Source organism: Dipodomys merriami, unplaced genomic scaffold (assembly GCF_024711535.1).
Source record: "Dipodomys merriami isolate MVZ:Mamm:240054 unplaced genomic scaffold, mDipMer1.0.p SCAF_15, whole genome shotgun sequence".
Lineage (NCBI taxonomy): Eukaryota > Metazoa > Chordata > Mammalia > Rodentia > Heteromyidae > Dipodomys > Dipodomys merriami.
Window position 1 is genome coordinate 14,609,695 of NW_027202826.1, and position 23,956 is coordinate 14,633,650.

Consider the following 23,956-nt stretch of genomic DNA (forward strand, 5'->3'; position numbering starts at 1 on the left):
GCTCTACCAGTTGAGCTGCAGCCCCACTTCTGGTTTTCTGGTGGTTAAAAAAAGTGTCAAGGACTTTCCTACCCTGGCTAGCTTTGAACCTTGAACTCAGATCTCAGCCTCCTGAAAAGCTAGGATTACAGGAATTAGCCACCAGATCCCAGCATGATACTTAAGACATTCACATGAGGTCATGCATCCCTTTTGAAACTGACACACATGCATTCAGTTTGATAGTTTACAGGGCTTGGGCTTCTCAATTCACCTAGGACTGTTAATCAAGGTGAGTTTTAATGCACAAGATACATAGGAGCAATTTTATCTTATTTTATCCCAATTGTCAGTATGATCTATTCCCAGGTAAAAGATGACTCTAGAGCACTGTGTTTTCAAAAGACAAAAAAACTAGCCAAAACATTATTTGTCAAACTGTTAATTTATCAAATCCTTTGTTTTCATTTAATTCTTAAAAGATGTGACACATTAGTCAATGTAAAGGGTAAGGAACAGTTGGGCAGATAGAAAGGTAAAAATTCTATGCACTTCATACAGCAGTTGAAAACAAAGGATGTCCTGTCTTTATTTTAATGTCAATAAAATGACATTTTAATACCATGTAATGAAGGATCAGTGTTTCTGCCTCCAAACCCATCTTCCATTAACCAGTCTTCAAGACAGAGGTGCCTTCTGGTACATAAATTCACCGAACAGGGCACCCAGGACTCATGCCTATAATCCTAGCTCTCAGGAGGCTGAGATCTTAGGATTGCGGTTCAAAGCCAGCCCGGGCAAGAAACTCCGTGAGACTCTTATCTCCAATAAACGACTAGAAAATCAGAAGTGATGCTGTGGCTCAATTGGTAGAGTGCTCGCCTTGAGCTGAAGAGTGCAGGGACAGCACCCAAGCCCAGAGTTCAAGACCCATGACTGACAAAAAAAATTTAAAAAAAGCCATATCTGAGCTTCTTAGACCACAAGGCTCTGAAGTGGGGTCCTCTAGCTTTCCTGTCCTGACTTCAGTTCTTTAAGCAACCTTATAATTTTAATCAGCTTCCGTGTGGGTCTGCTGTGAAGAGAGAACGAGTTGGTGAGATTAATAAATTGTTCAGAAAATAAGTTTGTAATATTCCAGTGTGTGAGAAAGTGATGTGAAACTCCCTGGGAATTAATCAGTCTGTGAGAGAGCAATCTGGATTTTGCAAGTATGAATCTGCACAGTGCAATGGCCTTGTGCCTACTGTCTGCCTCCAGTTCTCTGAGTCTGCAGTCCTAATGGCCTGCTCTTAGATGGTGGTCAAATCACTGAGGTAATAATAGCCATGCCGCCACCATCAGGGTTCTTTGGTAAATATTTGCTAGATAAGTTATGTTAAGCTTTACTTGGAATAGAATACTGGGTTTCTGTGTTTTCACGAGAATGCTATGGTCAATTTGCTAAGCATAATGAACATTATTTCTTTTTACCTTTATGCTAATATAAAAAATAAATAATATTCTACAAAATATATGGTACTAATAATATAACTAATAATAGAATGTATAACATAACATTATACAATAACATTTAAAGACATTTTTGTGAAAATTGAAATTTTATATTTTAAGCTATCTTGAGCAATTTATACTGATATCCAATTAGGAATATATATGAATATATATAGCATATATGCATATCTATAGCACATATATACATATATGCTAAGTAAAGGGAGTCATATAGCAGAGGGGTTTTTTTCCCAAAATTTTCCCATGGCTATAAGAAGCAATACCATGTTATTACTTTCTGTGAAATGAAGATAGAACTATATACCCTGTTGCCCCTGACTGTTTGGCATATTGAAACTTGCCTATTGAATTATCCTTTACAAAGTTCCTCCATATTCTCTAGGTCTGAAAATAAAAGCTAATTCAGTTTTCCATTGTTATGATGAAGAAAAAATAAATAATACTTAGGATGGGGACTTGCTAGGCAACCCTAAGTTTCCAGAGTTGTGTTTACTTGAATGAACTAAGAAGGTGTTTAGGTAGTTTGCATCAATTTTACACAATTATCTCTTTGTATTTACTTGACCTAGTTAGATAATGACATGCAAACAGATTTGATTCAATAACACATTAGTAAAATGTTCAATGAAGTCTTAAAACAACTGCGTTTAATATTTGCGAACAATGGCAGGCTCCAGGCACCGCCGCCTGTGCGGTGTGCGGTCTGTTTGCAATCAGCGCTGACATTTTCAAAAGCTTCCACTTCACAGAGGTTCTAATTTCCAAAACACTTATTAGAAAGCAGATGAATATATGTTCTCTATTGAGGACTACTTTTTTTTTCTGTTGTTTTGTTACTGTTTTCGGTTTTTGGTGGCCAAGATTGAGAAGCTATTGGGAAAACATCAGTGTATTCTATTTGATGGCTATACAAGATAATTTTCCCACTCTTTAATATGATGCTTTCCAAATTAGGATTTTATAATGTTGTATTAATATGCAAATGATTGCCATGACTGCGGTTTTCCCCCTGCTTCCCAACTGAAAATTAATAAATGCTCTCAACTGGTCCTAAAGTTCTCATCAATGTGAGCAGATGTTGCTATTGTTTGTTTGGCTGGAGCATTTACTTTGAAAGATACCATCTGAGTTGGAAAATAGATGAAGACCTGGTCTTCTTTTTCTGTGTAGAATGATCAGGAAAATATTTTTGCTCTATTTTGATTTTAGTAGTAATCCAAGAAGGAGTTATCTACCCCCTTTACAAAGTGAATTTCATAGGAAAGTCATTAATTTTTAAAAATTATTTTCAAATTGAAGATCAGTCAACAACTATAACAAAGGAAGTCAAATGGCAGTGCGTTCCTAACATTGGTTTTTATACACTATAGGGTAGGCTAAATTTTAAGTCATTTTGTCAATTGTTAAAACTTTGACAAACACAATCTACATGATGTTTTCCACATCAGATATGAATTCATTTAAATGTAATATAACTACAAGATAGATACTATTGTAACTTCCATTTTATAGATGAAGTGAATGTCTAGGAAATTATATGGTCTTATCAAAGTCATACCATGGAGTTTCACCCAGTCTGTCTGTCTTGAATCTGTGCTTCTAACTGCTCCATTATATTGTGCTAAAAATTTAAAGTATTCCTATTTTTTTTCCTCTAATGAAAGCTAACATCATCAGTTGATGGCTGTTGGTGCAAACCTGTAATTCTCCACAGATACTAAGAATGCTGAGATACAGGGGAGTTTGAAACTAGTCCAGGTAGAAAAGTCTAGAAGACTGCAGAACCAAATAATAGCCAGCAAAATGTAGGGCTGGATGTGTGGTTCAAGTGGGAGAGCTCCAGCTGAGGCAGGTGAGACAAATGAGCTTAAGGTCCGGAGTAACACACACACACACACACACACACACACACACACACACACACACACACATACACACACACACACACACACACAGAGAAAGGCTCTTGGATATTTGAAAATGTGTGTTTGCCTCACGGTGAGGAAATGGCCTTTCTAGCTGTCGTATTGTTCCTTTTAACTGAATATCATCAGAAACCCCAATGAAAAGACATGAAGGAGAGACATTCACAAGTGAACCAGAAATCAGGGCAGTCCTGAAGGTTAATGACATGATGTCACTTTTATTGCATTTAATCTTAATATTTTAAACATGTAACAAAGCTAAAATCATTTAAAAACCTCATGTGCACTGGAAATATCAATTGCCTAATCTTTTAGGCTATCTTAACGTAAAAATAAATCACTTGGGTAAATTAAGGAAATGCCCTATGCCTACTGTAAGTACATGGAAAGTAGAGCCTGAAGGGAGAAAGTATAGAAGAATCAAGTGTTCAGGGAAATTTACCTCTTAAAATACCTCATTGTTAGCTGGGTACCAGTAGCTCATACCTATAGTCCTAGCTACTCAGGATGCTGAGATCTGAGGACCATGGTTCAAAGACAGTCAGGACAGAAAAGTCCATGAGACTCTTCTCTCCAATTAACCACTCAGAAAAAGCCAGAAGTGGCACTGTGGCTAGGTGGTAGAATGTTAACCTTAAGCACAAAGAGGCTTGGGGACAGAGCGTAGGCCCTGAGTTCAAACCCCAGGACTGGAAAAAAAAATCCTTCATTGTTCTAAAACCAAGTCTAATGTTAGGTAAAAAAGACTACATTAAATTTGTAAGACCATTTCATCAAATAACCTAGACATTAGGGAGATTGTTGGGCAAATGATTGATAGCAAAGCAAACACTATATGTATCTTAAAAGAAAGTTTCTTTTATTCCATCAACAAAATTATTAAACATTTACTTATCTTTAAAAATATATTAAAGTTGAGCATGGTGATTCACTGCTGTCACATTAGCACTTAGGAGACAGATGCAGGAAGATGTTGAGTTTGAGGTCAGCCTAGGTTACACAGCAAGTAATCCAGTGACCAATAAGATCTTGTCTTAACCAAATATATATTATATTACATTTATTGGTATTTATTTTTATACATTTATTTATATTTTATATATACATTTTATGTTTATACATATTTATTTGTATATATTTATTTGTATATTTATGAAAAATCAGCAGTTTTAAATCTAAAGTTATTTTTTATGACACAATCAAACTGAGTATAAAATGCTAAGATGTGTTAGCCCAGTGGCACAAGTCGGTAAAACTAGCTACTCAGGAGGAAGCCAGCCAGGACAAGAAAGTCTGTGAGATCTGTATCTCCAATGAACTACTCAGAAAATGCCAGAAGTGGAGCTGTGGCTCAAGTGGTAGAGTGCTAGCCTTGCGCACAAAAAGGCTCAGGGACAGTGAGCTCCCAAACCCAGAGTTCAAGCCCCAGGACTAGCAAAAAAATTTTAAAAATTAAAAATTGAAAGTGCTAGGCTTTGAAACAAAACACATTGTTTAAAATCTTGATGTATGTGCCGGCTGTCTCCAATTCTGAAAGATGGAAATTTGTTTTTGGTTTTTAAATTTTTTAATATTTTTTATTACCTTTATGTAGTTTTACAAAGGATTTCCATTCAACTAAGCAGTTTATAAACACAATGTGTCTTTTTTTTTAATTGTGAAAATACTGTACAGAGGGGTTACAATTACATGGGCAAGATAATGAGTACATTTCTTCTTCTTCTTCTTCTTCTTCTTCTTCTTATTATTATTATTATTATTATCATTATTATTATTATTATTATTATTATTATTATTATTATTGTGAAAATACCATACAGAAGGGTTACAATTACATGGGCAAGATAGCGAGTACATTTCTTATCAAGCATTGTAGCCTCCTCCTTTGTTTCCCCTTCCCATCCCTTCTCATCTCTCACTCACCCCCACCCAAAGTTGTAAAGTTGGTTTTCGACATAACGACTTGTACATCTCATTGTTGCAATGGGTCCACCTGTATCGCTATTTAAACAACTTGTTTGTGCCCTTCCCCTCCACAAATTATTGTCTTCTAAGTGCTCATTTTTCAGCCTGTTGATATTTGAATAAAGTGTTGCTGAAGTGTGTTCAGATTTCAGTAAGGAATCCTCATCTATATTTCCTGATCCTAAGCGGATGCCTATAGCAAGATAAAGCCTGAGTTTTTCCTTCAAACTTATGGGAGAAAATTAACTGCAACATAAAATAAGAAACCTTTGGATAATTATAGAATTTTTATAGATATAATGATTACTTTGCAGGGAAATGCTTTACTCTAGGCACATTTGCATTTGATATAAAGTGAAATACAGGTTCATGCTACTGTTTTGAGGAGACTTGAATATACAACAGGCATATAGTCATTTAGGCCTAGAAGAAACCAATAGGACTGATCTGCCATAGCATATAAATTACAAATAATGTTAAGTAAGGCCAATAAAGAGCAAGAAGTGATGAGGGAAAGAAGAAATTGTATGTAGCTGCAAGATTAAAGTTGGTGTGTGGTTTGAGATGATAAATGTATGCAATTTAGGCTATCTTATACTGTTTTGTGCACTACCTAAAAGATACGAAGTTGTACTTGAAACAAATGAGTTTCATCTCTATGAGACAGAAAATATCATAGGGATTTTTAAATTGGATCATCTTCACTATCAGTTTGCTGTAAAACAAAAGCATATGGGACCTGTGAAGAGTTGCTCTAGTTCAAATTTATTTACCTCAAGAGTAGCATTTAAAAAAATTAAAACACACACTCATTATAATTAGAAAACAAAGTACTCGTTCAGAAACTGTGTATTTTTTTAGTCCATATAGGGTTGAGCTTTTTGATATTGAACATAAAAGTATGCCAAGAATTTTTTTTATTTTTCATATCAAGGCATTTGAATTCATCTTTTTGCCACATTTATACTGTAATCTAAACAGGAGAATATTCTGGAGAGATGTAGTGTTTTGGGTTCTGTTAATGTTTATGGCTTTACAAACCAGTGATCCTTCACCAGATTCCCTTTCTACTGCATTACTGTATATCCAGGTAAAGGGGTTAATACACTTATTTCCCTCATCTCATAATGTAATTGCCACCATAGCTTGTTTTCTCATTGGCTCATTAAATTTTTATGTCACAGAGTATTTATACTACTTTCACAGTTAATCACATGTCCTTCCCTTCCATTGTTCAAGCCAGACAAGGAGTAATCTCTTTTTCTCAGTTTTCAAGAGATTTGCCATTTGCTTCCTTCAGCTTTTGATCAATCTTCCTTTGCTCTGTCTCAGTTATTACTTCAAGTGGCTAACTGCTCAAACCCTAGCTTCTCTCTGCAACTCATCACTAAGAAATGCTCAAATATTCTTTCTAAAACGTGAACAGGTTTATATTGGTCCTTTGCCTGCATTTTTAACTAGTTATTATATTAAGTTGTTTATAACATCAGATTGCCTGCAGAGCCTTTCTACTTTCATCTCCTCCCATTTTTTGCCCATTTATCCTAGACTTTATGCCTCTCTGAGAAATTCTTGTGTCATCTGTTTTCCTCCAGGACTCAAGTTATATAAATTAGGGTTCCAGTCAGAAACTGATTTCACTTGGAAGTAATTTCTTACACTGGGTCTATTTATAAAAAGTTGGGGTAGGGTTAGGTAAGATATAAATGATAATGTAGTAATCTGAGCTAAGCAAAGCATAAGAGGATTATGGCTTTAGGCCCAAAGGGGCAAAGAAAGAGAGAGGTGAACATGGAAGGGAGAAATCTGTAGTGAAGGGTGATCAGAGAAGGTGGGTGGCCCAAAGCAAATCAAAGGGAGGGAACATAGGAATGAACACACTGAGCACATTCTTCTCTGCACTGAAAGTCCTGCAAGGCAAGTGTAGGGAGCCATTCAAATGGTCCATGACCTCTGGGTCAGCTAGCTAGAAGGAGATCAAGAGCAGTAGCTCACATCTGGAGAGCCAAGTAAAAGTTTCCTGACAATAACATTTCCCAAAGCTTTTTTCTGAATCCCAGTGAGTGAGTCCTTTCCAATATTTCCTCAGTTCATATGCTCCAGTTATACACACTTGTACCTTGTCCGGCAATCACATACATATGCTGTGTGTCCAGCTAAACCAGGACATTCTACAGTCCCCAGGCTCTTCCCTGTCCACTCTTTCCTTTCTGACAAACATACATCATCATTAGAAAAACTTTAAGTGATTTTTATTATCTTGTCTTTTTTTAATTTAACTTAGAAATAAGAATTTTCTTTTGGAAACCACTGAGTCAGACAATTCTAAGTATATTGGAGTGACATTGATCCCGGTGTCCTGCATCTTGTATATACATTTTTCTAATTTGGGGAGGGGAAGGGAAATAACAAAATGTTGAAATAAGGACACAGGCTTACCCATTGTAGCAATGAGATGTACAAGACACTATGTTGAGAACAAACTTTACAGCTTTGCAGGGGTGGAAGGGAGGGAGAAGGCAGGGAGGTGGGGGAGAAGGGATGGGATGGTAGGGGAAAACAGAGGAGAGGGAAACAATGCTCAATGCTTACTCATGCAACTGTAACCCCTCTGTACAGTATCTTTACAATAAAAATATATATTAAAAACATTCACAGCTCCATTATATGATAGGAAACCAAACATTGGAGATAACATTTAAAGTTATTAAGTTGATAGCACAGGAAATATCACTGGGTCTTTTATTAGAACGCCAAGATTAAGCATAATCATATTTTAATTAATTGTACATTGAATGCAAAGGAGGTACAATAAATACTTAGCAAAAAAATCTTTGTTTTCTGATAAAGTATAAAGTTAAGCCAGACAGATGAGAATTATGAAACAGAAGTTAGCAAACAAAAGTCTCCTGAATATGAGGAATAGGGTTTGAGACTCGATCAACCCTTCATTGCCACCCAATGAAGTCATGTCTTTTGCTATGAAATGGTATTTTCATAATTTTATGTCAATACAGTAAAAATACACCTTTATGATGTCTTGAAGTCCATATGCCATCTCTTCCTTCTATGTAACCTCTGAGAGAATTTCTTAAGTTTTCCTTAGGAATGTGAATGATAAATTTCAAAATAAGCCAGAGATGGAATGATGATAAATGTGATAGAATTTTATAGAACCATTTATGATGTTATAAAATATAACATTTACTTACTTATTTTTGTATGTGTGTATGTGTGTATGTATGTGCTAGTAGTCCTGGGGCTTGAACTCATGACTTGGACAATGTCTCTAAGCTTTTTCACCCAAGGCCAGTGCTCTACAATTTAAGCCACACCTGTAAGTCCAGCTTTTTGGTGGTTAATTGGAGATGTGAGTCTCTTGGACTTTCTTGCCCAAGCTATCTTTGAATCTGAATCCTCTTACCTCAGACTCTTGAGTAGCAAGGATTAAAGGCATGAGGCACCAGCATTCAGCGCTTAGTTGCTTTCTTAAACAAAATGTTTAACTATTTGACATCATACTCATTATTTTGTTGCTTGTTAGAATAATTTATCTTATGTCTGAATTCATGAAATATGACATATACCATCAGTCTCTATTTTTTTGTTATTCATGACATATTTTAACAATCATTTATTATTTATTTGCCCCTCTACAGCCCGTCTCTCACACTGAGGTTATTTGAAGTGGGTCACTCAGAAATCAGAGATACCCACCTCCTTCATTTTGTAGCTTAGGTGGGCAGAACTGGTGTTTCCTTCTGGACGCTGGCAGAAGGGAGGGGGGCCTGGGCATACTCATGAAGGTGATTACACCCAGGAGGGTTGATTGACAGACTGGTAGACAAAATCCTCCCAATAAAGACACTTTTACCATAACAGGGGGCTGGAGAGTTGCTTGGCTGGAAGTGTTGTGGGGGCTGAGAGGAGTTTTTTCTATAGAGGAGTGATTTGCTGAGCGCAGTGAGTGAAGTTCACCTACACGGGACCATCTGTGGGGTCCGCAGGGGCTGCTGTGTGTCTTTGCTGCCGAAGAGGGAAGGTGAAGTAGCTATCATACCCAAAAAGTAAAGTAGCCATTAGGCAGCGATTTTGGAATGGCCTCCCTTCTCAAGGACCACAATGGAGGTGACCAGGTAGAGGATGCCAGCTATGAGGGCTCGGAAGAAATAACTCCAGGGCCAGTTGATGAATGGTATCTTGGTGTGCCAGTCACACATATAGATGACAAACAGGACAGCAGCAATGATCATCTCCATCACCGACAGGGAGGAATACGCTGATGTAGAGGCACTGAAGCAAATCAGAATCACCAGGCAGAATAAAATCTCAGCGAACAGAAGAAGTTCCTTTTGGGTTCGCCAGTAGTTGGTGCAGGCTGTCAGCAGCCAGGGGCCGAGTAGCGCTCGGAATCCGCCATGGTGTGGACTAGTGTCCCTAGGAGCGCAGAGGAACTGCTCGTTGGCTCGTGGGTTCGAGGACGCTGCACACCCAGCCGTCTTGCCTGCTGTCTGGCCGGGATGGGGCCCCCCAGGGCGAAGGAGGCCATCAGTCTCTAAAGTTTCATTTTTGTAAAGCTTGAAACAAATGTGAAAACTTCCAAGGAACCATGTTTTCCTTGAGTACCTGTGATATTTTCAGGACATCATTCTCACATCTGGATACAACTAGATCTATCTGGGAAGGGGAAAACTACCTTTTGCTTATCTATCTTTTGATTTGCATCGCATGTAAGCTACATCCTAAATATAAGTGATTCTGTGTAATTTTCTAAGAAGTACTTTCCCATAAACATAACGTTATTTTTATTCCTAGCCCAATTTTAACAGTATATTTTTATGAGATTTTATTTTTGTAGGAGCATGGATTTATAATGTGGGGGCTGCTCACTATGAGAATTCCTTACAAGCCTATAGAGTACTCCGCACAACTTCACTCCCTCTGCTATATTCAAGCAGTATTTAATGGGTGTCTTTATTCTATCTTTATATGCATATATGACACATATTTTGATCATCTTCAGATATTTTCTCCCAGTCTTCTGTTTTTATCTATACCTTTTATTTTTACTGTTATCGTTATTATTGCCATTATCAAATCATCATTTTAGATCTAGATTGCACAAATGAATGAAGAGCTTGGGACATCTGACTTTTGGAGTTTTGCTTACCCAACATGATGATCTCTAGTTCCAACCATTTCCCTACCGATGCTATGATTTCAATTATAGAAAAGCATTTTTGAAAAGCTATTTCAAATTTCAGAGCAACTCACTTCAGCACCAGCGTGAGAAATCTAATTGTGAACAATTAATAGAAAAGTCAACAATGTAGTACATTTTCTAATCATGCAAAAGTAGCAGGTATCTGAGTCCCTTATTAAGTTAAAACATAGTTTCCTGGATTATATCCCAGTTTCTAAATCAGAGAAGTTACATTTAACAAGTGATTTGGACATATTCCTACTGTTGTCCAATGGCTACATGTTGATAACCCACGACTCTAGGGAAATTAGGTCCCCTGATAGAAATGAAGACTAAAGAAGCAATGTTGTCCTTAGGGTGCCACTGCTAAATGCTTAACGTGTGTGAAGAATATACTTCACCATGATGTTTTTAATGAGCCAATAGAAGGTTGAAGAGGATCAACAGTTGTCCATGAATTGAAATTGAAATTGAGCCTTTAAAATATGGCATTTCTGACTCTTTGGAGTCAGAAGCCCTGTATTTCACCAAGAGTAGGAAAAGCATTTACAGGAGAGAAAAGAAGAGTTGTACTGAAGGGAAATGATTTCACAGAAGGCTCTACAAAGCACTTCTCTCTAGAAGAGCCAGATCCAACTTTGTGGCTGCTGGTAAAGGACATGCAATGTCCTCTTACAACTTAACTCCTCCTCGGTGGCTCAGAACAGCTCAGAAGCAGCTACACTAAAATCAGGCAGGCGCTAGAGTTCCTTCATAGTTTTCAGGTTCAAAACCAAACCAATGGTCTTACGTAAAGTGAATACCAATTATTTTTTCATCAACATACTGGAGACTGAAATGGCAGATGCTGTGTATTCTGTCCAATAAAAGTCTAAAGTGATGTATTTGCTAGAATGCCCATAAAAAACACCATGAATCATCTGGTTGTATTGACAGAGGCAGAGACAGAGCGTCAAGGGAGAAATGAGATCTTTGTGTTAAGCCTCAAAGTCGGAACCTCAGGCCAAAGCAAAATGCTCAGAGCTCTGCTGCTTTCACCTTTCCTGACCTTGTTTGGGCTCCTTGGACATATCCAGCTTGTTCTCACTTGTGGATATCACAGGATCTCCTTTCTTCCTCCAAGAATGCTTTTTTATTCTCATAGTCACCTGGCTGGCTCCTTTCTGCTCAAGTCTTACACAGATGGCAATCTCAGAGAGGCTCAGCTCTGATGACTCTTACCCTGTAACATTTCCTACCACGATTGTACTAGGTCTTTGCATTATTTATGTGGTTAATCTTCTGCTTATTATATATTATCATTTTTTATCTCTGACCATTGTAACAGAAATTCTGCTAGGAAAGAGATTGTTTTGCTTCTTTCATTTAATACAATAATTTTAACACATAAAACAGTATATGGTGGGATTATAGTCACTTTTTGAATGAATGAATGAATGAGTGGAAAGGAATAAAAATGAAAGAGAGCATGGGGACTAGAAAAGTGTCTCAGTGGTAGAGTGCTTGCCTTGCATGAATGAGGCCCTGGGTTCGATTCCTCAGCACCACATAAGCAGAAAAAGCCAGAAGTGGCACTGTGGCTCAAGTGGTAGAGCGCTAGCCTTGAGCTGAAGAGCTGAGGAACAACAACCAGGCCCAGAGTTCAGGCCCCATGACCAGCAAAAAAAAAAGACAAAAGACAAAAGAAAGAGAGCATCGACATAGTCTCCTTGAACTCTGAAAATTATTCACAGGGTGTTCAGCCTTAAATTTGCACTAAAAATAAGTGAGCAGCTCCCCCACACACACAACACCTCTGCTATACATGGACTTCTGTTTAGAGTGAGGAGCAGATAAAACACAGCTATATAGCTATGGTCCCTTTGACTTTATCTTCTTCTTTCTCTACTTTCTCAATATTACATGTGTGCATAAATTTGAAAACTTCACACTATATCATTTTTTTTGGTCAGTCATGGGGCCTGAACTCTGGGCCTGGACATTGTCCCTCAGCTTTTCAGCTCAAGGCTAGCACTCTACCACTTAAGCCACAGCACCACTTCCAGCCTTTTCTGCTTATGTGGTACTGAGGAATTGAACCCAGGGCCTCATGCATGCAAGGCAAGCTACTCTACTACCGAGCCACCTTCCCAGCCCCGAACTATACCATTTTTCAATAAAATTAAATCACTTCAAAAGTAGTAGGAAACAAAAGCTAAGAAGCCCAGGATTAAGTAATTTAACAGTACTTTTTCCCTCTGTCAGGTAGGCAACCCAAAGCGTAACCAACATTCATATTCTTGTATACAGTTTACAAAGTAATCGCATTCATGAAGTCATATTCACTGTAAGAGTCACATGCAGTGTTAACTCTGTGTGGTGATGGATTTCATTTTCATTTGGTGTATAATTTAAATCAAGGGATTTGGAAATATAGTGAAAAGGGCAATTCAATTTTGATAAAAAATGGGGCAGTGATGAAAGCAACATCCTGTAGGCTCAAACTTTGTAAGCCCAGCCTTTGAAAACTACCAGTGCATAGTCCTTGCAAATGCTCTGAGAAATGAAAACTTTTCATGTGTGAACTTCTTAAGATGGAATTTATGTTCAAATTGAATGTATCTATGAGCACAAGGAGCAATGATGCATCCGAAGGGTCTTTAGATTCTTCATGTGTGTGCATGTTCAGGTAAGAGAGGATGAGACAGAGAGAGGAGAGGAGAGAGAGAAAAAGAAGGGGTAGAGAGAGAAAGACAGAAAGAGAAACTATACATATCCAAGTGATGTCATTTTTAAGAAAATATCATAGACTTATCAATATTGTGCTTAGGAATCTATACAAATAGAATATTTTGTTAATCTTGCCCAGCCACAATGATTTTTTTAAATGGGATGAAATAGAGATATCTCAGTATTTAATTTCCATCTTTTCATACATTCATTTGCTCACTTAAAAATATTTATTGAGGCTGGGAGCTGAGATCTAAGATTCACGTTCAGAGCTAGCCTGTTCAGGAAAATATATTGAGTCTCTTATCTTTAACTAACCACTGCAAAGCTGGAAGTAGAGCTTTGGTTCATGCGGTAGAGCACCATCCTTGAGCAATAAAGCTAGAAAAAGTGCCCAGTCTCTGAGTTCAAGCCCTGGTACTGACAGTATGTGTGTGTGTGTGTGTGTGTGTGTGTGTGTGTGTGTGTGTGTGTGTGTGCACGTATAGCTATAGATACATAGTTTATACATATATATATGTATATATATATACATTGATATATATACAGGTATATGTATGTCTATATCTTTATACATTGATATACTCTTTATATAGCCTATCTATATAGAGTCTAAATATATTTAGAGAGAGACTATATGTAGGCTATATATATAGACTATATATAGTCTCTCTATATATTTAGACTCTATATAGACTAGCAGAGAGTAAATGTAGATATTTAATATATTTAGAGAGAATATTTATTAGTCTGTATCTTGAATGTCTAGTATGCATAAATACATCTATCTTTTAAAAATCACCTATTACTTTCCTAAAATGAAAACACAGATACTTTTTTTTAAGGTACTGGTGTCTGAATTCATTGTCCTTCACTCACTAGGCAAGCATTCTTCCTGCTGAGCCAAACTTCCAGCCCTGATTTTTGCTGGTTATTTTGTGAGATTGTCTTACTTCCAACCTAGGCACATGTCCCCATTCCCAGTTCTCATTCAAAAAGGGGTCTCTCACAATTTTCTACCTAGCTACTCTTTTATTTTTTATTGTGAAAATACCGTACAGAAGGGTTACAACTACATGGGCAAGGTAATGAGTACATTTCTTATCAAGCATTGTTGCCTCCTCCTTTGTTTCCCCTTCCCATCCCTTCCCATCAACCTCCCTACCCTGCCTAAGTTGTAAAGTTCGTTTTTTTTTGACATAACATCTTGTACATCTCATTGTTGCAATGGGTTCACCTGTATCTGTATTTAAACAGTTGGTTTTTTCCCTTCCCCTCCACAAATTATACCAACATCCAATACAGGGAAAACAGGGGTTATACTGTGGGGGAGGGACATACAAAGCAACAAAGAAATCATCTTATAAATATGTTAGAAACAATCACAAGAAAGAAAAAACAGTGGAATCCTTATCTTGGGGTTCATTTCACCTAACATCAACTTATCTGACCGTTTCTGCTTATCTCAGACATATACTAGTTATTGCACATAAGGGAAACCATGGGACCTATGTTACTTTGGGCCTGACTTCACTTAATATAATTTTTTCCAAGTCTTTCCATTTCCTACGAAATGGGGCAATGTCATTCTTCCTGAAGGAGGCATAGAATTCCATTGTGTATATATACCACATTTTCTTGATCCATTCATCTACTTAGGGGCATCTGGGTTGGTTCCATATCTTAGCTATAGTAAATAATGCTGCAATAAACATAGTGCTGCTGGTAGCTTTAGTGTGGTCTTGTTTGTGATCATTTGGGTAAATGCCACAACAAAGCCATAGTAATCAAAACAGCTTGGTACTGGCACAAGAACAGACCTCAGGACCAATGGAATAGAATTGAAAACCCAGAAATGAACTCACAGACCTATAGCCATCTAATCTTCGATAAGGGAGCTAAAACAATAGAATGGAAGAAACACAGCCTCTTCAGTAAATGGTGCTGGCAAAATTGGTTAATCACTTGCAGAAAACTAAAGCTAGATCCTTATATATCACCCTGCACCAGAATCAACTCCAAATGGATCAAAAACCTCAGAGTCAAAATAGTCACTCTGAAAACATTATAGGACAGAATAGGAGCAACCCTAGGTCTCCTTGGTACTGGGCTACTCTTGAACCACAATCTCAACAATCTCATCTTTCCAAGCACCTGGGATTATGTGCATGTGCCAGAGGCTCCTAGTTTGGGAAACTTCTCTTTTCTTTTGAATACAGAGTGATTGAACATGTAATAAGAATGAAATGAAATATATTCAGTAAAGGTCTATGCCATGTTTATTAGGCCTAGCATTTCACCATAATAAAGTTGGATGACTTGCAAAAAGTTTTCATACAGGAATCAAGTAGAATTTTTTTTTTCAGTAATTTTGAATGTCAGTCAGTCCCAGATTGTAGAAACAAGTTTCAGGTGTTTTCAGTGTGATAGGGAGTAGATTCCTAGAAATATTCTTTGTATTTGCAGAAAAAGAAAAACAAATTCTACAGGTGATTTGTAGACCTAATTCCTACAGTTCTAGGGGAAAAAAACAAAGAAAAAACCCTTAATGGATATCATACACAGTGTGAGAAAGTCTTCTTCTAATGTAGGGAGCAGATGCATTTCTGAAAGATGACCTGTGGAGTAAGTTATGTTCATCAAATATTTTCTTTGACCTGCATGATACTTGACAGTTCCTATAAGAAAAAAAAAGTAATGTATCCAGATAGGACAACCTCAGAGCAACACTTTGAATTTCAAACTTTGGAAAAGGAAGCATGATTTCCTTTGAATTTCATACGAATGGAAAAGCAGAAACAGTGCAAGTGGAAATGAGAGACAGTGCTGATCACTTCTTGAGGTGCTGCTTCTAGGACCTGAGGGGAGGGAAGAGAGGACATTAAGGCTGCCTGCTTCCTGCTGAGAGCCATTAGCTGACTGCTCCAGGCTCCACTACCAACAGCAGCGAAGGAGGGAGGTGGCCCAGTGCTGGCACGGAAAGAGAAAAGGCAGATTTATTGCCTTCTCTATAGGATCTGATTTCTATTCTACTCCAGTGCTCTTTCAGGAGACATTACAGTTTCTTAACCCTTTACTATTTGTGTTTACTATTTGTGTTTTTACTATTGTGTTTGGGAAGATATATTTATTTTTGCCTTAAATGTTCTTTGAGTATATTTTACTCCCCAATGTTTATTCCATACATTGACCAATTTTAAGGACAGCTTCCTAAACACAAGATTCAGAGAATAGGATTTCTCCAAAGAGAGATTCTGTGAGTTCAGTTTGCAACTGTATACATTTATTAGTGACCTGAAAATGCCAGCACGCAGCATTTTCTTCTTGTGTGAGTGCACAAAGGACATGTTATCTGAGTGAATAAGCAGTTGTTGTCTTTTGTTTGCAACAAATTTGAGCAATACAGAAGGGTCGAAGCCATGGTGTGCAGCATCCAATGCAAAATAAAGCAGTACTATCAAGTACACAAATTGTACATAAAACAATGCTCATCTCACACTGTGACCTCCACAGCGGTTCTGTATACTGATACTGTTATTTCCAGTGACAGAACATAGTGATTCATCCATAGAAGACTAACACTAATGATAATAAGGCAAGTCTGACTGACTTTGTGGTAACTTAAGGAAATAGTTCAATGACTAATTTACAAATCATAAAATTTTCATATATTTTTGTTTTTCATTTTTACTCTTATATTTTATGCCAACCAAATCTTCACTCGTAATTACAGTATATGACTAGATCTCCAGATTCTGTCTGTTTACTTGAATGTGGCACACAGAGTAATTATTTAAAACACACGGAGGCATTCTATTGTGTATCCTATACTTAGTTTAATTTCTAAGTTCTTGTAACCATAAGTTATTTATGATTTCATTGCAGTGCTAGAAGATAAGTTCCATGAGGACAGGAATTTATTTTTTATTCACTGCTAGTTATTTAATGCATAGTTCCATTGTAAAAATGGTAGGTATGCAATAAATATTTCTGGACTGAAGCAATGAATGTGACAGTATCAGGGATATTTAAATTGTTCAAACAGGGTTTTGACAGCACTAGTATAAATCAACTTCATACAGTCCCACAGCAAAGGGAAGTTTCAGTCCCATATCTTACCTTGTGCTTGGACAAATGACACCATCAATTCATGTCTCAGCAAAAGCAGAAGAAATATTCATTCTTTGGGGTTGTCAATTCCATATAGCAATTCCAGACCCTGCTTGACATTCCTGATCATGTCATAAAACATTAATGCATGGTAAAACATAAACACTTCTTATGCAATGCTCCCTAATCAGCAATACACATAAAATTGGGGGGAAAAAAGTCATCATTTTCTCCCAAAGGGCTAAATGGTCATAAGTGAACCTAGCATAATGGAAAATTTAAGCATTATCATATAAGCAAGATCCTGAATACTTAGCTCCAAGAAGAACTATGATAAGACACAATAATTGTGTTCAGATTTTTAAATTCTGTCAAGAGAAATAACAAGGAGATAATTTTGCATTTCTACAGAGAGCAGAATGAGGTTTACAAGGAAAATATCTTAAAGATACAATTCAATATTAATGGAACGTGTTCAGTGAGACATAGCAGGAGATAAATTCATTTTACTTTTATTTAAAGGAATGTATTTGTAAAGTAACTTTAACCTACTTGTATCTGTTAGAATTTTTAAAGGTATAATGAAAAAAGACATTAATTATATGCTAATACACTTTTCCTAGGACAGACTTAACATGTAGAACAAGTATAAAGAAAAAATAGAGCTGGGCTCCAGTGACTCACATCGATAATCCTAGCTATCAGGAGGCTGAGATCTGAGGATCACAGTTCAAAGCCAGCCTGGGCAGGAAAAGTCTGTGAGACTCTTATCTCCAATAAACCACTAGAAAATGGGAAGTGGTGCTATGGCTCAAGCGGTAGAGTGTTCACCTTGAGCTGAAGAGCTAAGGGACAGCGCCCAGGCCCAGAGTTCAAGCCCCAGGACCAACCAAAAAACTAATAAGAGAACTAAGAATATTTTTATTCATTTATTTGTACCTGTACTAGTCTATGAACTCAAAGTCTGGGTGCTTCTCCTTAGCTTTCTTATTCAGTGATAGACTGAAACTCTACCACAGCTCTACTTCTGACTCTTTTTCTGGTTAATTGGAGATACATGTCTCAGACTTTTCTGCCAGAGCTGGCTTCAAATGGTGATCCTCGGGTGTCAGCCTCTGAGTAGCTAGGAATAGAGCCATTGTTGTTCAGCAGAGGCTAAGATTCATTAGATCCATCACATACTTTGTCTGGTTTAAATAGTTCTTTGCATATATGTTCATGCTCACTTAGCCTGTCTTCTTGGAAGGATACTAAATAGAGATTTGGTCTTCAAAGACCTTTTGTTAGTTGGGGAAAATTCTTGCACAGCCTCTGCTGGCCAGCTTGGCCTTTAGACCATGGAGATACAACTGGTCCTATCTCTCTTTTTTAGTATTTGTCTTGAATCCAATAGCATTTGTACCCTTTGCTTCTATTTGGGAAATTTTTACAAATGGTGGTCTTTCTGTCCTGAAAGCCTGGACCTTTGACTTTCTCAGGAGCTTTTTCTCTCATGATGTAGGGCATATGGCAATGTCCATATCCTTTAATAACACCTGAGAACGTGACCAGCAGCCTTGTCTCCAGCTCAGGTGTAAATTCTGTCTTCTGGGTCTTTGCTTTGCTTGGTCTTTTCCTAGAGGCTTGAATCCAAGGTTATGGGCCTGGGAGACGTCACAAGACTTGAATTTCACATCTCATTGCAAATATAACTTGTCAGTTTTCTGATAGCTTCACTCCCACTATACCTTGGGATGGAGAAATGCAATGAATATGAACTTGACCTCACCTCCTCCAACTGTCTCAGTCTTTACACCAGCAAACAACCCAAACTGAGCATTACCCTTGTTCTGTTGAAATTATGTGGTTAGGTCAGCAGAGCTGATTTTTTGATGAAGATAATAAAGATCATGTTCAACTAAAATTCCCAAAGTATTGTATTAATAACACCTCTGAACTACAAATAGAATAAAAGATTAAAACAACTATGATATGTACCTCTTAGTTTCACAATCGTGGTCAGGAAAATATATTCCTGTTAAGAAATATATATAAAAGGAGGTCTCACTTGTGTTTTTCCTAAAACATGTAGAAACTAACCTCATATTTTAAAACCAGCATGCCAGGGCATAGCATTAATTCTGGAGAAAGAATAATTTTCATCTTTTGAGATGATTTTTAATACAATAATCACTTTTCTGTGCCCCAGCACATAATAACATAAAAAAAGTCTCTTTGCACTTTGAGATTCCTGATTTGAATTTGATAAGAAGGCATCAGATTTTAATAGCTATGGATCCGCCCTATAGCCAACAGAATTCTTATAGAATGCAAGCTGTTTAATTTATTTTTTGAATTTTCTAGTTTCTCTGGTAAAAATATTTAGATGAACACTAATCTTCTAAGTATGAAAAGGAAAAAAAAAAGTAGTTCAAAAATGGCTAAAGAAGTTAAAAGCCATGAGACTCCTTTTTGTTCAATCATATCAACTTAGAATAAATACAACTTCAACTAACAAGATAAATATGCCCTTATAATTTTATCATAAAGCTCCACAATTAAACATAAACATTTTGGTTATAGACTGTCTTTGTTTGCTAATTTCAACATAGCCTTCAACAGATTTGATACTTGTGGAAAAAATAAGCAAGGCAATAAAGAAGAAATAATTAAAAAAGGTCTTGTTCAAAATGACTTGTAGTAAAGGTGGTTGTTAACACTTGATTGACAAAGATGAAAGAAGAGAATGTACAGCTGCTTTTCCAAGAACATTGAGAGTTCAGACAGATTTCAGATATAATTTTCTGAGAAATGAAAGTACAAGATGTTTATAATTATCCACAGCATAAATGGACAGGTGGAACTTCTTCTTGTTCTAATGATACATGTTTTATCTTGAACCTGAAAATTTATGTTTGGCATCAACTAGTTTTCATTTTGTGTGTGTGTGTCACACGCATGCATGTGCACGCACATGCTGCTACTAGGACTTGAACTCAGGGAACAGGCACTACCCTTGTTTTTATCACTCAAGGCTGAAACTCTATCACTTCTGCCATGGTACCACTACTAACTTATTTTATTGTATTTTATTTTATTTCTTTTACTGTGGTGGTTAATGGGAAATAGTTTCACAGATCTTCCTGCCCAGACTGGATCTGTACCACAATCCTCAGGTCTCAGCCTCTTCTATAGCTAAGACTACAGGTGTGAGCCCAGCTACTTTTGATTCTTTCTTCCTCTTTTCAATGATCCATTCACTTCTGTTTTCTGGCTGTCTCTTGATATGGTTTCATAACTTAATCCCCACTGCTGTACAAGGTACTCTGCGGTATACTAGGTTCTGTTCAAGTACACCAGTTTTTGTGACTTGATACTTTCTATTTCTCTTCTGAGAATGTCTTCATCTGTCCAACACCTTCTTCTATCTTACAGATTCCTCTTATTATCCTTTTAGATTTTTCAAAGATCACTCTCTTCTAAATCTCTCCTCACTCTGCCTTGGCCCTAGAAGTGTCCATTGACAGACACTTCATTTATTTTACTGTATTTAACACACTTAACATTAAATTCTTTTTGTACATTTTTATTATAAAATACTGTCCAGAGGGGTTACAGTTACATGAGCAAGGTAATGAGTACATTTCCTAGAGTATGGTAGCCTCCTCCTTTGTTTTTCCCCTGCCATCCCTTCCCTCCCCAACTCCACAACAACACTCCCCATTAACAGTAAATTCTGAACTAAGCCAAATAGCCCATTCTTTAAACAATTTTTTTCAAAAAAACTGAATATTTCCCAAGAATTTGTTCAGATATTTACCAGATATAAGACGACACAAGAATTAGCCTAAAAGATGATAGCTCGCAAACTACTGTGCATATACACAATGGACAAGTTTAGGAAACGTAAATGGCTACATATAACCCAACCACAGAGCACAAAGGGGAAAGACAAGGAAGAAGTATGGAGAATTAACACAGAGGCTTCATCTGAAAGGATTTGAATGAAAAATTAAACATGCTAGACTTTAGGCCTGCGTAGTGATTAATCATTAATAAATCTTATCAGCAAAGAAGCTATATGTTTGAATTTTTAAAATAAATTTTGGTCAGACAGCAGAGTTATGGGAAGAGCTGGAAGGACAGAGTAAGAAGAGAAAAGAAAAGAATTCTGGTCAAGTAGAAGAATATGTGTCCTCAATCATAGTTATTAAATAGAGTTCTTAAACACATTGAAAATATAGTTGGCACAGCCCAAGGGTCATGACTTTGATTTGGATCCATTATTTCTGAGAGACATGTAGAAAATAAAAGGTAGATATATCTCGGGAAATGGGAAAGATGAACTTAGAATGGCTGGAACCAGTCTATCTGGAGACAGGCTGGGTATGCAGATTTGAAATTCAGTAACTGACCAATGGTTTATAAGGAACCGCTGAGCAAGATGATTCTGGAAACAAGGATGGCGTGAGGCCTCATCACTGGTGGTGTTGCTAGTTCTGAACTGAGGTGAAAAAAAAATAAAACAGGTAGAATTCAATTGAGCATCATCTAAAGCAGTCTGTAGCAATCATAAGGAAAGAATCACAGAGCCCAAGGAAAAGGATAGGCCTTGCACTCGCTTAGGGGCTTTTCAGATTTCATTTTACTCAATCCCTTCTATAAAAGTGAAATTTTGTCACCAGATGCAGCGGATCCTGGATATCTTATAGTTTTACTCTCAATAAATAGCAGAGCTGGGTTTCACCTTTAAGCCTCTCTGCTCAAACTCCTTCTTTGCTGGCAAAATTACTTGTGAGACTCAGAACAAAATGAAAATATGGCTCCTCAGGTTCAAAGAGCAGGAAAAACACACTTTTAAAGATAACTAAAAGATATCTTAAAGACAACTGACAGGTATCTTATCCTTTCTTCCATGGCCTTTCTCTCTGTTTTCTTCTTTTTAAAAAAAAAATCTCAATTTTGTCTAACTCTAAAAAGAAGACAATTGAAAATTTTAAAGAATTGTCATTAATTTTGTCATCCAAATTGATACTGTGCAGTTCCCAGTGTTGCATACAAATATGAGAGCATCAGACATAGATATCATTGTTCTATTCATGCATGTGTATTTCCTTCTTACCAAAACGATGGATCCACTGCAGAAAAGGAACTCACCTGCTCTGATTGTTTTACCCAAGGCATGCGTATTCTTCCAACACTCTACTTTCACCTTAGTCATTGGTGAGGATGAATGAAAAGGAAAGGCCCTATGAGCACACTGACTTGCCCTTGTTTCTGTGTCATTATTTTCAGCATAAGTGATTGCCTACTAGAAGGAATTAACACAGTGGATAATACAAGTAAGAAAAGATATGATTCCTGCCAAGTGTGGTGGGGCAGACTTGCAATTCCAGCACTTAAGAGGCTAATACAGGAGCATTGCAAGAAGGAAGGAGGGAAGGAAGGAAGGAGGGAAGGGAGGAAGGAGGGAAGGAAGGAAGGAAGGAAGGAAGGAAGGAGAGAAGGGAGGAAGGAAGGGAGGGAGGAAGGAAGGAAGGGAGGGAGGGAGGAAGGGAGGAAGGAAGGAAGGGAGGGAGGGAGGAAGGGAGGAAGGAAGGAAGGAAGGAAGGAGGGAAGGGAGGAAGGAAGGGAGGGAGGAAGGAAGGAAGGGAGGGAGGGAGGAAGGGAGGAAGGAAGGAAGGAAGGAGGGAAGGGAGGAAGGAGGGAAGGAAGGAGGGAAGGAAGGAAGGAGAGAAGGAAAGAAGGAGAGAAGGGAGGAAGGAGGGAAGGAAGGGAGGAAGGAGGGAAGGAAGGAGGGAAGGAAGGAAGGAAGGAAGGAAGGAAGGAAGGAAGGAAGGAAGGAAGGAAGGAAGGAGAGAAGGTAGGAAGGAAGGAAGGAAGGAGGGAAGGGAGGAAGGAAGGAAGGAAGGGAGGAAGGAAGGAAGGAAGGAGGAGGGAGGAGAAAAAAGAGGGAAGGAAAGGGGAAAAAACATGATTCCTTAATCATCTGTATTTCTAAAATTGAATTTAATCTGTATTTGAAGCAAATTCCTGCTCCGATGCTTGTGCCACCTTAGCCAAAGCACTCCTGCTTTGTATTCTCTTTGCACAGTGAATTCTATGCTTTTGTGACCCTGCAAATGCTACATGAGATGGGGCAGCGAAGAATGACCACCAGGCACATTACACACATGGCCTCTGCTCAGGTTCATGCTTCATTCCACCATCAGCCTTCACTTACAAAACACAAGTTCAAACATAAAATTACTAAAATTTCTAGACACCACACAATGTTAAATCAGCCGTGGGCCCTTCCAATGAACATGACTGGCATTTAGTCACAGCCGCACGGCCACGAGGCTGGCCTGGTGTAGGAGTTTCTTTCATAAATCTCCTTTGTGTAACTTCGTGCCACAGCTCAGAGTTTTGCAAGCTGTCTAGTAGTGACCATTTGAGAACACAATATTTTCATGGAGAAATAGTAGGAATGAGGAGGAGGAATGGCATATCTTTACCTGCTTCTTCATATATATATATATATATATATATATATAGAGAGAGAGAGAGAGAGAGAGAGAGAGAGAGAGAG

At 37.6% G+C, this 23,956-nt stretch overlaps 1 protein-coding gene and 1 pseudogene across 3 annotated transcripts in view; one reads left to right on the top strand and one right to left on the bottom strand.

Moving 5' to 3' along the window:
• The window catches only part of Grid2 (glutamate ionotropic receptor delta type subunit 2), a 1,042,163-nt gene that overhangs the window by 558,161 nt on the left and 460,046 nt on the right, over window positions 1-23,956 (top strand). The gene's annotated exons all lie outside the window — the stretch shown is intronic.
• Window positions 9,363-9,878, bottom strand: LOC138826776 (proteolipid protein 2 pseudogene; annotated as a pseudogene).